The sequence below is a fragment of the Schistocerca cancellata genome, chromosome 2 (assembly GCF_023864275.1).
Source record: "Schistocerca cancellata isolate TAMUIC-IGC-003103 chromosome 2, iqSchCanc2.1, whole genome shotgun sequence".
Lineage (NCBI taxonomy): Eukaryota > Metazoa > Arthropoda > Insecta > Orthoptera > Acrididae > Schistocerca > Schistocerca cancellata.
In genome coordinates, this window is record NC_064627.1 from 1,099,440,666 (window position 1) to 1,099,452,784 (window position 12,119).

The 12,119-nt window shown below is 52.7% G+C and overlaps 38 non-coding genes across 38 annotated transcripts; 13 read left to right on the forward strand and 25 right to left on the reverse strand.

The window, feature by feature from the left end:
- Positions 1-59: 59 nt before the first annotated feature.
- On the forward strand, positions 60-131 carry Trnap-agg (transfer RNA proline (anticodon AGG)). The gene has a single exon. It is a non-coding gene; the product is annotated as a tRNA-Pro (tRNA).
- Positions 132-325: 194 nt separating this feature from the next.
- Trnav-aac (transfer RNA valine (anticodon AAC)) lies at positions 326-398 on the reverse strand. The gene has a single exon. It is a non-coding gene; the product is annotated as a tRNA-Val (tRNA).
- A 158-nt stretch (positions 399-556) lies between these two features.
- Positions 557-629, reverse strand: Trnav-cac (transfer RNA valine (anticodon CAC)). The gene has a single exon. It is a non-coding gene; the product is annotated as a tRNA-Val (tRNA).
- Positions 630-1,031: 402 nt separating this feature from the next.
- On the forward strand, positions 1,032-1,103 carry Trnap-agg (transfer RNA proline (anticodon AGG)). Its single transcript has one exon. It is a non-coding gene; the product is annotated as a tRNA-Pro (tRNA).
- A 194-nt stretch (positions 1,104-1,297) lies between these two features.
- Trnav-aac (transfer RNA valine (anticodon AAC)) lies at positions 1,298-1,370 on the reverse strand. Its single transcript has one exon. It is a non-coding gene; the product is annotated as a tRNA-Val (tRNA).
- A 158-nt stretch (positions 1,371-1,528) lies between these two features.
- On the reverse strand, positions 1,529-1,601 carry Trnav-cac (transfer RNA valine (anticodon CAC)). Its single transcript has one exon. It is a non-coding gene; the product is annotated as a tRNA-Val (tRNA).
- A 402-nt stretch (positions 1,602-2,003) lies between these two features.
- On the forward strand, positions 2,004-2,075 carry Trnap-agg (transfer RNA proline (anticodon AGG)). Its single transcript has one exon. It is a non-coding gene; the product is annotated as a tRNA-Pro (tRNA).
- Positions 2,076-2,269: 194 nt separating this feature from the next.
- Positions 2,270-2,342, reverse strand: Trnav-aac (transfer RNA valine (anticodon AAC)). The gene has a single exon. It is a non-coding gene; the product is annotated as a tRNA-Val (tRNA).
- A 158-nt stretch (positions 2,343-2,500) lies between these two features.
- On the reverse strand, positions 2,501-2,573 carry Trnav-cac (transfer RNA valine (anticodon CAC)). The gene has a single exon. It is a non-coding gene; the product is annotated as a tRNA-Val (tRNA).
- Positions 2,574-2,975: 402 nt separating this feature from the next.
- On the forward strand, positions 2,976-3,047 carry Trnap-agg (transfer RNA proline (anticodon AGG)). Its single transcript has one exon. It is a non-coding gene; the product is annotated as a tRNA-Pro (tRNA).
- Positions 3,048-3,241: 194 nt separating this feature from the next.
- Trnav-aac (transfer RNA valine (anticodon AAC)) lies at positions 3,242-3,314 on the reverse strand. The gene has a single exon. It is a non-coding gene; the product is annotated as a tRNA-Val (tRNA).
- A 158-nt stretch (positions 3,315-3,472) lies between these two features.
- Trnav-cac (transfer RNA valine (anticodon CAC)) lies at positions 3,473-3,545 on the reverse strand. Its single transcript has one exon. It is a non-coding gene; the product is annotated as a tRNA-Val (tRNA).
- Positions 3,546-3,946: 401 nt separating this feature from the next.
- Trnap-agg (transfer RNA proline (anticodon AGG)) lies at positions 3,947-4,018 on the forward strand. Its single transcript has one exon. It is a non-coding gene; the product is annotated as a tRNA-Pro (tRNA).
- Positions 4,019-4,212: 194 nt separating this feature from the next.
- On the reverse strand, positions 4,213-4,285 carry Trnav-aac (transfer RNA valine (anticodon AAC)). The gene has a single exon. It is a non-coding gene; the product is annotated as a tRNA-Val (tRNA).
- A 158-nt stretch (positions 4,286-4,443) lies between these two features.
- Positions 4,444-4,516, reverse strand: Trnav-cac (transfer RNA valine (anticodon CAC)). The gene has a single exon. It is a non-coding gene; the product is annotated as a tRNA-Val (tRNA).
- Positions 4,517-4,918: 402 nt separating this feature from the next.
- On the forward strand, positions 4,919-4,990 carry Trnap-agg (transfer RNA proline (anticodon AGG)). Its single transcript has one exon. It is a non-coding gene; the product is annotated as a tRNA-Pro (tRNA).
- A 194-nt stretch (positions 4,991-5,184) lies between these two features.
- Trnav-aac (transfer RNA valine (anticodon AAC)) lies at positions 5,185-5,257 on the reverse strand. Its single transcript has one exon. It is a non-coding gene; the product is annotated as a tRNA-Val (tRNA).
- A 158-nt stretch (positions 5,258-5,415) lies between these two features.
- Trnav-cac (transfer RNA valine (anticodon CAC)) lies at positions 5,416-5,488 on the reverse strand. The gene has a single exon. It is a non-coding gene; the product is annotated as a tRNA-Val (tRNA).
- Positions 5,489-5,890: 402 nt separating this feature from the next.
- On the forward strand, positions 5,891-5,962 carry Trnap-agg (transfer RNA proline (anticodon AGG)). Its single transcript has one exon. It is a non-coding gene; the product is annotated as a tRNA-Pro (tRNA).
- A 194-nt stretch (positions 5,963-6,156) lies between these two features.
- Positions 6,157-6,229, reverse strand: Trnav-aac (transfer RNA valine (anticodon AAC)). Its single transcript has one exon. It is a non-coding gene; the product is annotated as a tRNA-Val (tRNA).
- Positions 6,230-6,387: 158 nt separating this feature from the next.
- On the reverse strand, positions 6,388-6,460 carry Trnav-cac (transfer RNA valine (anticodon CAC)). Its single transcript has one exon. It is a non-coding gene; the product is annotated as a tRNA-Val (tRNA).
- Positions 6,461-6,861: 401 nt separating this feature from the next.
- On the forward strand, positions 6,862-6,933 carry Trnap-agg (transfer RNA proline (anticodon AGG)). The gene has a single exon. It is a non-coding gene; the product is annotated as a tRNA-Pro (tRNA).
- A 194-nt stretch (positions 6,934-7,127) lies between these two features.
- Trnav-aac (transfer RNA valine (anticodon AAC)) lies at positions 7,128-7,200 on the reverse strand. Its single transcript has one exon. It is a non-coding gene; the product is annotated as a tRNA-Val (tRNA).
- A 158-nt stretch (positions 7,201-7,358) lies between these two features.
- Trnav-cac (transfer RNA valine (anticodon CAC)) lies at positions 7,359-7,431 on the reverse strand. Its single transcript has one exon. It is a non-coding gene; the product is annotated as a tRNA-Val (tRNA).
- Positions 7,432-7,833: 402 nt separating this feature from the next.
- Trnap-agg (transfer RNA proline (anticodon AGG)) lies at positions 7,834-7,905 on the forward strand. Its single transcript has one exon. It is a non-coding gene; the product is annotated as a tRNA-Pro (tRNA).
- A 194-nt stretch (positions 7,906-8,099) lies between these two features.
- On the reverse strand, positions 8,100-8,172 carry Trnav-aac (transfer RNA valine (anticodon AAC)). Its single transcript has one exon. It is a non-coding gene; the product is annotated as a tRNA-Val (tRNA).
- A 158-nt stretch (positions 8,173-8,330) lies between these two features.
- On the reverse strand, positions 8,331-8,403 carry Trnav-cac (transfer RNA valine (anticodon CAC)). The gene has a single exon. It is a non-coding gene; the product is annotated as a tRNA-Val (tRNA).
- Positions 8,404-8,804: 401 nt separating this feature from the next.
- On the forward strand, positions 8,805-8,876 carry Trnap-agg (transfer RNA proline (anticodon AGG)). Its single transcript has one exon. It is a non-coding gene; the product is annotated as a tRNA-Pro (tRNA).
- Positions 8,877-9,070: 194 nt separating this feature from the next.
- On the reverse strand, positions 9,071-9,143 carry Trnav-aac (transfer RNA valine (anticodon AAC)). Its single transcript has one exon. It is a non-coding gene; the product is annotated as a tRNA-Val (tRNA).
- Positions 9,144-9,301: 158 nt separating this feature from the next.
- Positions 9,302-9,374, reverse strand: Trnav-cac (transfer RNA valine (anticodon CAC)). Its single transcript has one exon. It is a non-coding gene; the product is annotated as a tRNA-Val (tRNA).
- A 402-nt stretch (positions 9,375-9,776) lies between these two features.
- On the forward strand, positions 9,777-9,848 carry Trnap-agg (transfer RNA proline (anticodon AGG)). Its single transcript has one exon. It is a non-coding gene; the product is annotated as a tRNA-Pro (tRNA).
- Positions 9,849-10,042: 194 nt separating this feature from the next.
- On the reverse strand, positions 10,043-10,115 carry Trnav-aac (transfer RNA valine (anticodon AAC)). Its single transcript has one exon. It is a non-coding gene; the product is annotated as a tRNA-Val (tRNA).
- A 158-nt stretch (positions 10,116-10,273) lies between these two features.
- Trnav-cac (transfer RNA valine (anticodon CAC)) lies at positions 10,274-10,346 on the reverse strand. The gene has a single exon. It is a non-coding gene; the product is annotated as a tRNA-Val (tRNA).
- A 402-nt stretch (positions 10,347-10,748) lies between these two features.
- Positions 10,749-10,820, forward strand: Trnap-agg (transfer RNA proline (anticodon AGG)). The gene has a single exon. It is a non-coding gene; the product is annotated as a tRNA-Pro (tRNA).
- A 194-nt stretch (positions 10,821-11,014) lies between these two features.
- Trnav-aac (transfer RNA valine (anticodon AAC)) lies at positions 11,015-11,087 on the reverse strand. The gene has a single exon. It is a non-coding gene; the product is annotated as a tRNA-Val (tRNA).
- Positions 11,088-11,245: 158 nt separating this feature from the next.
- On the reverse strand, positions 11,246-11,318 carry Trnav-cac (transfer RNA valine (anticodon CAC)). The gene has a single exon. It is a non-coding gene; the product is annotated as a tRNA-Val (tRNA).
- A 402-nt stretch (positions 11,319-11,720) lies between these two features.
- Trnap-agg (transfer RNA proline (anticodon AGG)) lies at positions 11,721-11,792 on the forward strand. Its single transcript has one exon. It is a non-coding gene; the product is annotated as a tRNA-Pro (tRNA).
- A 194-nt stretch (positions 11,793-11,986) lies between these two features.
- Positions 11,987-12,059, reverse strand: Trnav-aac (transfer RNA valine (anticodon AAC)). The gene has a single exon. It is a non-coding gene; the product is annotated as a tRNA-Val (tRNA).
- Positions 12,060-12,119: the final 60 nt, after the last annotated feature.

Genomic DNA, 12,119 nt, shown 5'->3' on the forward strand with positions numbered 1-12,119 from the left:
TTCCAGAGCACCCTGGAAGACATCGAGGGACTGGAATAACTGGCATTCGCCGTGCCACAAGCTCGTTGGTCTAGGGGTATGATTCCTGCTTAGGGTGCAGGTGGTCCCGGGTTCAAATCCTGGACGAGCCCTAGCGTTTTGTGCAAACTGATCACACGTCAGTGGCTGAGTCAGCGCAAAAAGCTCGCCGCCAATGTCAAATGAATTTCTTATTTGATGTGAGCAATTGACACTCTGGTCCGACGCATGAAGGCAATTACGGAGGTTTCGGGTACAGATGGTAGCAGATGCATGTTAGTAAGTCTTGCTTAATGTGATGAAAAAGTGTTTCCGCCCGGGATCGAACCGGGGACCTTCTGCGTGTTAGGCAGACGTGACAACCGCCACACCACGGAAACTGCTTGAGTGCACCTTACTTCACAGACAACTTGTATTGATGTTGCCATCGTAACTAAAAAATTCAATAAATGTGGTACTTGCAAAACGAAGGGACATGCAGCAGATGCACACACGACGAGGCTCACTGGAGTACAATACGACATAGGCAAAAAAATACTGTTCCCGCCCGGGATAGAACCGGGGACCTTCTGCGTGTGAAGCAGACGTGATAACCGCTACACTACGGAAACGACGGAGCCGAGGAGTCCATCCTTGTTCACTCGAACTTGCCTCAGCCTTTCTCTCATCCGCGAATGCACACACGACAGTTCTTTTGTCAGCCTGGAACCCATCGCAGCCGAGGGCTCAACAAGTATTCGGGGTTCTCGAGAGGGTGTCTGCCGTAGCGCCCCTAACGAGATAGCGGCGTTTCGCGCAGTCGTTATTGCAAGTCATATCAGCAAAAGCAATCACTTTCTCAGCAGCAGGCAGTGCGAGCCCAGGGGCAGCTCTACATGATGGTACCAATAGCCCAGGAAGGCCGCCGACCGCTGGAATTCGCGCCGCCCCCATCCCGCCAGCCTAAACGAGACTTCCAGAGCACCCTGGAAGACATCGAGGGACTGGAATAACTGGCATTCGACGTGTCACAGGGCTCGTTGGTCTAGGGGTATGATTCCTGCTTAGGGTGCAGGAGGTCCCGGGTTCAAATCCCGGACGAGCCCTAGCGTTTCGTGCAAACTGATCGCACGTCAGTGGCTGAGTCAGCGCAAAAAGCTCGCCGCCAATGTCAAATGAATTTCTTATTTGATGTGAGGAATTGACACTCTGGTCCGACGCATGAAGGCAATTACGAAGGTTTCGGGTACAGATGGTAGCAGATGCATGTTAGTAAGTCTTGCTTAAAGTGATGAAAAAGTGTTTCCGCCCGGGATCGAACCGGGGACCTTCTGCGTGTTAGGCAGACGTGATAACCGCTACACCACGGAAACTGCTTGAGTGCTCCTTACTTCACAGACAACTTGTAGTGATGTTGCCATTGTAACTAAAAAATTCAATAAATGTGGTACTTGCAAAACGAAGGGACATGCAGCAGATGCACACACGACGAGGCTCACTGAGGTACAATACGACATAGGCAGGAAAATACTGTTCCCGCCCGGGATAGAACCGGGGACCTTCTGCGTGTGAAGCAGACGTGATAACCGCTACACTACGGAAACGACGGAGCCGAGGAGTCCATCCTTGTTCACTCGAACTTGCCTCAGCCTTTCTCTCATCCGCGAATGCACACACGACAGTTCTTTTGTCAGCCTGGAACCCATCGCAGCCGAGGGCTCAACAAGTATTCGGGGTTCTCGAGAGGGTGTCTGCCGTAGCGCCCCTAACGAGATAGCGGCGTTTCGCGCAGTCGTTATTGCAAGTCATATCAGCAAAAGCAATCACTTTCTCAGCAGCAGGCAGTGCGAGCCCAGGGGCAGCTCTACATGATGGTACCAATAGCCCAGGAAGGCCGCCGACCGCTGGAATTCGCGCCGCCCCCATCCCGCCAGCCTAAACGAGACTTCCAGAGCACCCTGGAAGACATCGAGGGACTGGAATAACTGGCATTCGACGTGTCACAGGGCTCGTTGGTCTAGGGGTATGATTCCTGCTTAGGGTGCAGGAGGTCCCGGGTTCAAATCCCGGACGAGCCCTAGCGTTTCGTGCAAACTGATCGCACGTCAGTGGCTGAGTCAGCGCAAAAAGCTCGCCGCCAATGTCAAATGAATTTCTTATTTGATGTGAGGAATTGACACTCTGGTCCGACGCATGAAGGCAATTACGAAGGTTTCGGGTACAGATGGTAGCAGATGCATGTTAGTAAGTCTTGCTTAAAGTGATGAAAAAGTGTTTCCGCCCGGGATCGAACCGGGGACCTGCTGCGAGTTAGGCAGACGTGATAACCGCTACACCACGGAAACTGCTTGAGTGCTCCTTACTTCACAGACAACTTGTAGTGATGTTGCCATTGTAACTAAAAAATTCAATAAATGTGGTACTTGCAAAACGAAGGGACATGCAGCAGATGCACACACGACGAGGCTCACTGAGGTACAATACGACATAGGCAGGAAAATACTGTTCCCGCCCGGGATAGAACCGGGGACCTTCTGCGTGTGAAGCAGACGTGATAACCGCTACACTACGGAAACGACGGAGCCGAGGAGTCCATCCTTGTTCACTCGAACTTGTCTCAGCCTTTCTCTCATCCGCGAATGCACACACGACAGTTCTTTTGTCAGCCTGGAACCCATCGCAGCCGAGGGCTCAAGAAGTCTTCGGGGTTCTCGAGAGGGTGTCTGCCGTAGCGCCCCTAACGAGATAGCGGCGTTTCGCGCAGTCGTTATTGCAAGTCATATCAGCAAAAGCAATCACTTTCTCAGCAGCAGGCAGTGCGAGCCCAGGGGCAGCTCTACATGATGGTACCAATAGCCCAGGAAGGCCGCCGACCGCTGGAATTCGCGCCGCCCCCATCCCGCCAGCCTAAACGAGACTTCCAGAGCACCCTGGAAGACATCGAGGGACTGGAATAACTGGCATTCGACGTGTCACAGGGCTCGTTGGTCTAGGGGTATGATTCCTGCTTAGGGTGCAGGAGGTCCCGGGTTCAAATCCCGGACGAGCCCTAGCGTTTCGTGCAAACTGATCGCACGTCAGTGGCTGAGTCAGCGCAAAAAGCTCGCCGCCAATGTCAAATGAATTTCTTATTTGATGTGAGGAATTGACACTCTGGTCCGACGCATGAAGGCAATTACGAAGGTTTCGGGTACAGATGGTAGCAGATGCATGTTAGTAAGTCTTGCTTAAAGTGATGAAAAAGTGTTTCCGCCCGGGATCGAACCGGGGACCTGCTGCGAGTTAGGCAGACGTGATAACCGCTACACCACGGAAACTGCTTGAGTGCTCCTTACTTCACAGACAACTTGTAGTGATGTTGCCATTGTAACTAAAAAATTCAATAAATGTGGTACTTGCAAAACGAAGGGACATGCAGCAGATGCACACACGACGAGGCTCACTGAGGTACAATACGACATAGGCAGGAAAATACTGTTCCCGCCCGGGATAGAACCGGGGACCTTCTGCGTGTGAAGCAGACGTGATAACCGCTACACTACGGAAACGACGGAGCCGAGGAGTCCATCCTTGTTCACTCGAACTTGTCTCAGCCTTTCTCTCATCCGCGAATGCACACACGACAGTTCTTTTGTCAGCCTGGAACCCATCGCAGCCGAGGGCTCAAGAAGTCTTCGGGGTTCTCGAGAGGGTGTCTGCCGTAGCGCCCCTAACGAGATAGCGGCGTTTCGCGCAGTCGTTATTGCAAGTCATATCAGCAAAAGCAATCACTTTCTCAGCAGCAGGCAGTGCGAGCCCAGGGGCAGCTCTACATGAAGGTACCAATAGCCCAGGAAGGCCGCCGACCGCGGGAATTCGCGCCGCCCCCATCCCGCCAGCCTAAACGAGACTTCCAGAGCACCCTGGAAGACATCGAGGGACTGGAATAACTGGCATTCGCCGTGCCAGAAGCTCGTTGGTCTAGGGGTATGATTCCTGCTTAGGGTGCAGGTGGTCCCGGGTTCAAATCCTGGACGAGCCCTAGCGTTTTGTGCAAACTGATCACACGTCAGTGGCTGAGTCAGCGCAAAAAGCTCGCCGCCAATGTCAAATGAATTTCTTATTTGATGTGAGCAATTGACACTCTGGTCCGACGCATGAAGGCAATTACGGAGGTTTCGGGTACAGATGGTAGCAGATGCATGTTAGTAAGTCTTGCTTAATGTGATGAAAAAGTGTTTCCGCCCGGGATCGAACCGGGGACCTTCTGCGTGTTAGGCAGACGTGACAACCGCCACACCACGGAAACTGCTTGAGTGCACCTTACTTCACAGACAACTTGTATTGATGTTGCCATCGTAACTAAAAAATTCAATAAATGTGGTACTTGCAAAACGAAGGGACATGCAGCAGATGCACACACGACGAGGCTCACTGGAGTACAATACGACATAGGCAAAAAAATACTGTTCCCGCCCGGGATAGAACCGGGGACCTTCTGCGTGTGAAGCAGACGTGATAACCGCTACACTACGGAAACGACGGAGCCGAGGAGTCCATCCTTGTTCACTCGAACTTGCCTCAGCCTTTCTCTCATCCGCGAATGCACACACGACAGTTCTTTTGTCAGCCTGGAACCCATCGCAGCCGAGGGCTCAACAAGTATTCGGGGTTCTCGAGAGGGTGTCTGCCGTAGCGCCCCTAACGAGATAGCGGCGTTTCGCGCAGTCGTTATTGCAAGTCATATCAGCAAAAGCAATCACTTTCTCAGCAGCAGGCAGTGCGAGCCCAGGGGCAGCTCTACATGATGGTACCAATAGCCCAGGAAGGCCGCCGACCGCTGGAATTCGCGCCGCCCCCATCCCGCCAGCCTAAACGAGACTTCCAGAGCACCCTGGAAGACATCGAGGGACTGGAATAACTGGCATTCGACGTGTCACAGGGCTCGTTGGTCTAGGGGTATGATTCCTGCTTAGGGTGCAGGAGGTCCCGGGTTCAAATCCCGGACGAGCCCTAGCGTTTCGTGCAAACTGATCGCACGTCAGTGGCTGAGTCAGCGCAAAAAGCTCGCCGCCAATGTCAAATGAATTTCTTATTTGATGTGAGGAATTGACACTCTGGTCCGACGCATGAAGGCAATTACGAAGGTTTCGGGTACAGATGGTAGCAGATGCATGTTAGTAAGTCTTGCTTAAAGTGATGAAAAAGTGTTTCCGCCCGGGATCGAACCGGGGACCTGCTGCGAGTTAGGCAGACGTGATAACCGCTACACCACGGAAACTGCTTGAGTGCTCCTTACTTCACAGACAACTTGTAGTGATGTTGCCATTGTAACTAAAAAATTCAATAAATGTGGTACTTGCAAAACGAAGGGACATGCAGCAGATGCACACACGACGAGGCTCACTGAGGTACAATACGACATAGGCAGGAAAATACTGTTCCCGCCCGGGATAGAACCGGGGACCTTCTGCGTGTGAAGCAGACGTGATAACCGCTACACTACGGAAACGACGGAGCCGAGGAGTCCATCCTTGTTCACTCGAACTTGTCTCAGCCTTTCTCTCATCCGCGAATGCACACACGACAGTTCTTTTGTCAGCCTGGAACCCATCGCAGCCGAGGGCTCAAGAAGTCTTCGGGGTTCTCGAGAGGGTGTCTGCCGTAGCGCCCCTAACGAGATAGCGGCGTTTCGCGCAGTCGTTATTGCAAGTCATATCAGCAAAAGCAATCACTTTCTCAGCAGCAGGCAGTGCGAGCCCAGGGGCAGCTCTACATGATGGTACCAATAGCCCAGGAAGGCCGCCGACCGCTGGAATTCGCGCCGCCCCCATCCCGCCAGCCTAAACGAGACTTCCAGAGCACCCTGGAAGACATCGAGGGACTGGAATAACTGGCATTCGACGTGTCACAGGGCTCGTTGGTCTAGGGGTATGATTCCTGCTTAGGGTGCAGGAGGTCCCGGGTTCAAATCCCGGACGAGCCCTAGCGTTTCGTGCAAACTGATCGCACGTCAGTGGCTGAGTCAGCGCAAAAAGCTCGCCGCCAATGTCAAATGAATTTCTTATTTGATGTGAGGAATTGACACTCTGGTCCGACGCATGAAGGCAATTACGAAGGTTTCGGGTACAGATGGTAGCAGATGCATGTTAGTAAGTCTTGCTTAAAGTGATGAAAAAGTGTTTCCGCCCGGGATCGAACCGGGGACCTGCTGCGAGTTAGGCAGACGTGATAACCGCTACACCACGGAAACTGCTTGAGTGCTCCTTACTTCACAGACAACTTGTAGTGATGTTGCCATTGTAACTAAAAAATTCAATAAATGTGGTACTTGCAAAACGAAGGGACATGCAGCAGATGCACACACGACGAGGCTCACTGAGGTACAATACGACATAGGCAGGAAAATACTGTTCCCGCCCGGGATAGAACCGGGGACCTTCTGCGTGTGAAGCAGACGTGATAACCGCTACACTACGGAAACGACGGAGCCGAGGAGTCCATCCTTGTTCACTCGAACTTGTCTCAGCCTTTCTCTCATCCGCGAATGCACACACGACAGTTCTTTTGTCAGCCTGGAACCCATCGCAGCCGAGGGCTCAAGAAGTCTTCGGGGTTCTCGAGAGGGTGTCTGCCGTAGCGCCCCTAACGAGATAGCGGCGTTTCGCGCAGTCGTTATTGCAAGTCATATCAGCAAAAGCAATCACTTTCTCAGCAGCAGGCAGTGCGAGCCCAGGGGCAGCTCTACATGAAGGTACCAATAGCCCAGGAAGGCCGCCGACCGCGGGAATTCGCGCCGCCCCCATCCCGCCAGCCTAAACGAGACTTCCAGAGCACCCTGGAAGACATCGAGGGACTGGAATAACTGGCATTCGCCGTGCCAGAAGCTCGTTGGTCTAGGGGTATGATTCCTGCTTAGGGTGCAGGTGGTCCCGGGTTCAAATCCTGGACGAGCCCTAGCGTTTTGTGCAAACTGATCACACGTCAGTGGCTGAGTCAGCGCAAAAAGCTCGCCGCCAATGTCAAATGAATTTCTTATTTGATGTGAGCAATTGACACTCTGGTCCGACGCATGAAGGCAATTACGGAGGTTTCGGGTACAGATGGTAGCAGATGCATGTTAGTAAGTCTTGCTTAATGTGATGAAAAAGTGTTTCCGCCCGGGATCGAACCGGGGACCTTCTGCGTGTTAGGCAGACGTGACAACCGCCACACCACGGAAACTGCTTGAGTGCACCTTACTTCACAGACAACTTGTATTGATGTTGCCATCGTAACTAAAAAATTCAATAAATGTGGTACTTGCAAAACGAAGGGACATGCAGCAGATGCACACACGACGAGGCTCACTGGAGTACAATACGACATAGGCAAAAAAATACTGTTCCCGCCCGGGATAGAACCGGGGACCTTCTGCGTGTGAAGCAGACGTGATAACCGCTACACTACGGAAACGACGGAGCCGAGGAGTCCATCCTTGTTCACTCGAACTTGCCTCAGCCTTTCTCTCATCCGCGAATGCACACACGACAGTTCTTTTGTCAGCCTGGAACCCATCGCAGCCGAGGGCTCAACAAGTATTCGGGGTTCTCGAGAGGGTGTCTGCCGTAGCGCCCCTAACGAGATAGCGGCGTTTCGCGCAGTCGTTATTGCAAGTCATATCAGCAAAAGCAATCACTTTCTCAGCAGCAGGCAGTGCGAGCCCAGGGGCAGCTCTACATGATGGTACCAATAGCCCAGGAAGGCCGCCGACCGCTGGAATTCGCGCCGCCCCCATCCCGCCAGCCTAAACGAGACTTCCAGAGCACCCTGGAAGACATCGAGGGACTGGAATAACTGGCATTCGACGTGTCACAGGGCTCGTTGGTCTAGGGGTATGATTCCTGCTTAGGGTGCAGGAGGTCCCGGGTTCAAATCCCGGACGAGCCCTAGCGTTTCGTGCAAACTGATCGCACGTCAGTGGCTGAGTCAGCGCAAAAAGCTCGCCGCCAATGTCAAATGAATTTCTTATTTGATGTGAGGAATTGACACTCTGGTCCGACGCATGAAGGCAATTACGAAGGTTTCGGGTACAGATGGTAGCAGATGCATGTTAGTAAGTCTTGCTTAAAGTGATGAAAAAGTGTTTCCGCCCGGGATCGAACCGGGGACCTGCTGCGAGTTAGGCAGACGTGATAACCGCTACACCACGGAAACTGCTTGAGTGCTCCTTACTTCACAGACAACTTGTAGTGATGTTGCCATTGTAACTAAAAAATTCAATAAATGTGGTACTTGCAAAACGAAGGGACATGCAGCAGATGCACACACGACGAGGCTCACTGAGGTACAATACGACATAGGCAGGAAAATACTGTTCCCGCCCGGGATAGAACCGGGGACCTTCTGCGTGTGAAGCAGACGTGATAACCGCTACACTACGGAAACGACGGAGCCGAGGAGTCCATCCTTGTTCACTCGAACTTGCCTCAGCCTTTCTCTCATCCGCGAATGCACACACGACAGTTCTTTTGTCAGCCTGGAACCCATCGCAGCCGAGGGCTCAAGAAGTCTTCGGGGTTCTCGAGAGGGTGTCTGCCGTAGCGCCCCTAACGAGATAGCGGCGTTTCGCGCAGTCGTTATTGCAAGTCATATCAGCAAAAGCAATCACTTTCTCAGCAGCAGGCAGTGCGAGCCCAGGGGCAGCTCTACATGAAGGTACCAATAGCCCAGGAAGGCCGCCGACCGCGGGAATTCGCGCCGCCCCCATCCCGACAGCCTAAACGAGACTTCCAGAGCACCCTGGAAGACATCGAGGGACTGGAATAACTGGCATTCGCCGTGCCACAAGCTCGTTGGTCTAGGGGTATGATTCCTGCTTAGGGTGCAGGTGGTCCCGGGTTCAAATCCTGGACGAGCCCTAGCGTTTTGTGCAAACTGATCACACGTCAGTGGCTGAGTCAGCGCAAAAAGCTCGCCGCCAATGTCAAATGAATTTCTTATTTGATGTGAGCAATTGACACTCTGGTCCGACGCATGAAGGCAATTACGGAGGTTTCGGGTACAGATGGTAGCAGATGCATGTTAGTAAGTCTTGCTTAATGTGATGAAAAAGTGTTTCCGCCCGGGATCGAACCGGGGACCTTCTGCGTGTTAGGCAGACGTGACAACCGCCACACCACGGAAACTGCTTGAGTGCACCTTACTTCACAGACAACTTGTATTGATGTTGCCATCGTAACTAAAAAATTCAATAAATGTGGTACTTGCAAAACGAAGGGACATGCAGCAGATGCACACACGACGAGGCTCACTGGAGTACAATACGACATAGGCAAAAAAATACTGTTCCCGCCCGGGATAGAACCGGGGACCTTCTGCGTGTGAAGCAGACGTGATAACCGCTACACTACGGAAACGACGGAGCCGAGGAGTCCATCCTTGTTCACTCGAACTTGCCTCAGCCTTTCTCTCATCCGCGAATGCACACACGACAGTTCTTTTGTCAGCCTGGAACCCATCGCAGCCGAGGGCTCAACAAGTATTCGGGGTTCTCGAGAGGGTGTCTGCCGTAGCGCCCCTAACGAGATAGCGGCGTTTCGCGCAGTCGTTATTGCAAGTCATATCAGCAAAAGCAATCACTTTCTCAGCAGCAGGCAGTGCGAGCCCAGGGGCAGCTCTACATGATGGTACCAATAGCCCAGGAAGGCCGCCGACCGCTGGAATTCGCGCCGCCCCCATCCCGACAGCCTAAACGAGACTTCCAGAGCACCCTGGAAGACATCGAGGGACTGGAATAACTGGCATTCGACGTGTCACAGGGCTCGTTGGTCTAGGGGTATGATTCCTGCTTAGGGTGCAGGAGGTCCCGGGTTCAAATCCCGGACGAGCCCTAGCGTTTCGTGCAAACTGATCGCACGTCAGTGGCTGAGTCAGCGCAAAAAGCTCGCCGCCAATGTCAAATGAATTTCTTATTTGATGTGAGGAATTGACACTCTGGTCCGACGCATGAAGGCAATTACGAAGGTTTCGGGTACAGATGGTAGCAGATGCATGTTAGTAAGTCTTGCTTAAAGTGATGAAAAAGTGTTTCCGCCCGGGATCGAACCGGGGACCTTCTGCGTGTTAGGCAGACGTGATAACCGCTACACCACGGAAACTGCTTGAGTGCTCCTTACTTCACAGACAACTTGTAGTGATGTTGCCATTGTAACTAAAAAATTCAATAAATGTGGTACTTGCAAAACGAAGGGACATGCAGCAGATGCACACACGACGAGGCTCACTGAGGTACAATACGACATAGGCAGGAAAATACTGTTCCCGCCCGGGATAGAACCGGGGACCTTCTGCGTGTGAAGCAGACGTGATAACCGCTACACTACGGAAACGACGGAGCCGAGGAGTCCATCCTTGTTCACTCGAACTTGCCTCAGCCTTTCTCTCATCCGCGAATGCACACACGACAGTTCTTTTGTCAGCCTGGAACCCATCGCAGCCGAGGGCTCAACAAGTATTCGGGGTTCTCGAGAGGGTGTCTGCCGTAGCGCCCCTAACGAGATAGCGGCGTTTCGCGCAGTCGTTATTGCAAGTCATATCAGCAAAAGCAATCACTTTCTCAGCAGCAGGCAGTGCGAGCCCAGGGGCAGCTCTACATGATGGTACCAATAGCCCAGGAAGGCCGCCGACCGCTGGAATTCGCGCCGCCCCCATCCCGCCAGCCTAAACGAGACTTCCAGAGCACCCTGGAAGACATCGAGGGACTGGAATAACTGGCATTCGACGTGTCACAGGGCTCGTTGGTCTAGGGGTATGATTCCTGCTTAGGGTGCAGGAGGTCCCGGGTTCAAATCCCGGACGAGCCCTAGCGTTTCGTGCAAACTGATCGCACGTCAGTGGCTGAGTCAGCGCAAAAAGCTCGCCGCCAATGTCAAATGAATTTCTTATTTGATGTGAGGAATTGACACTCTGGTCCGACGCATGAAGGCAATTACGAAGGTTTCGGGTACAGATGGTAGCAGATGCATGTTAGTAAGTCTTGCTTAAAGTGATGAAAAAGTGTTTCCGCCCGGGATCGAACCGGGGACCTGCTGCGAGTTAGGCAGACGTGATAACCGCTACACCACGGAAACTGCTTGAGTGCTCCTTACTTCACAGACAACTTGTAGTGATGTTGCCATTGTAACTAAAAAATTCAATAAATGTGGTACTTGCAAAACGAAGGGACATGCAGCAGATGCACACACGACGAGGCTCACTGAGGTACAATACGACATAGGCAGGAAAATACTGTTCCCGCCCGGGATAGAACCGGGGACCTTCTGCGTGTGAAGCAGACGTGATAACCGCTACACTACGGAAACGACGGAGCCGAGGAGTCCATCCTTGTTCACTCGAACTTGTCTCAGCCTTTCTCTCATCCGCGAATGCACACACGACAGTTCTTTTGTCAGCCTGGAACCCATCGCAGCCGAGGGCTCAAGAAGTCTTCGGGGTTCTCGAGAGGGTGTCTGCCGTAGCGCCCCTAACGAGATAGCGGCGTTTCGCGCAGTCGTTATTGCAAGTCATATCAGCAAAAGCAATCACTTTCTCAGCAGCAGGCAGTGCGAGCCCAGGGGCAGCTCTACATGATGGTACCAATAGCCCAGGAAGGCCGCCGACCGCTGGAATTCGCGCCGCCCCCATCCCGCCAGCCTAAACGAGACTTCCAGAGCACCCTGGAAGACATCGAGGGACTGGAATAACTGGCATTCGACGTGTCACAGGGCTCGTTGGTCTAGGGGTATGATTCCTGCTTAGGGTGCAGGAGGTCCCGGGTTCAAATCCCGGACGAGCCCTAGCGTTTCGTGCAAACTGATCGCACGTCAGTGGCTGAGTCAGCGCAAAAAGCTCGCCGCCAATGTCAAATGAATTTCTTATTTGATGTGAGGAATTGACACTCTGGTCCGACGCATGAAGGCAATTACGAAGGTTTCGGGTACAGATGGTAGCAGATGCATGTTAGTAAGTCTTGCTTAAAGTGATGAAAAAGTGTTTCCGCCCGGGATCGAACCGGGGACCTGCTGCGAGTTAGGCAGACGTGATAACCGCTACACCACGGAAACTGCTTGAGTGCTCCTTACTTCACAGACAACTTGTAGTGATGTTGCCATTGTAACTAAAAA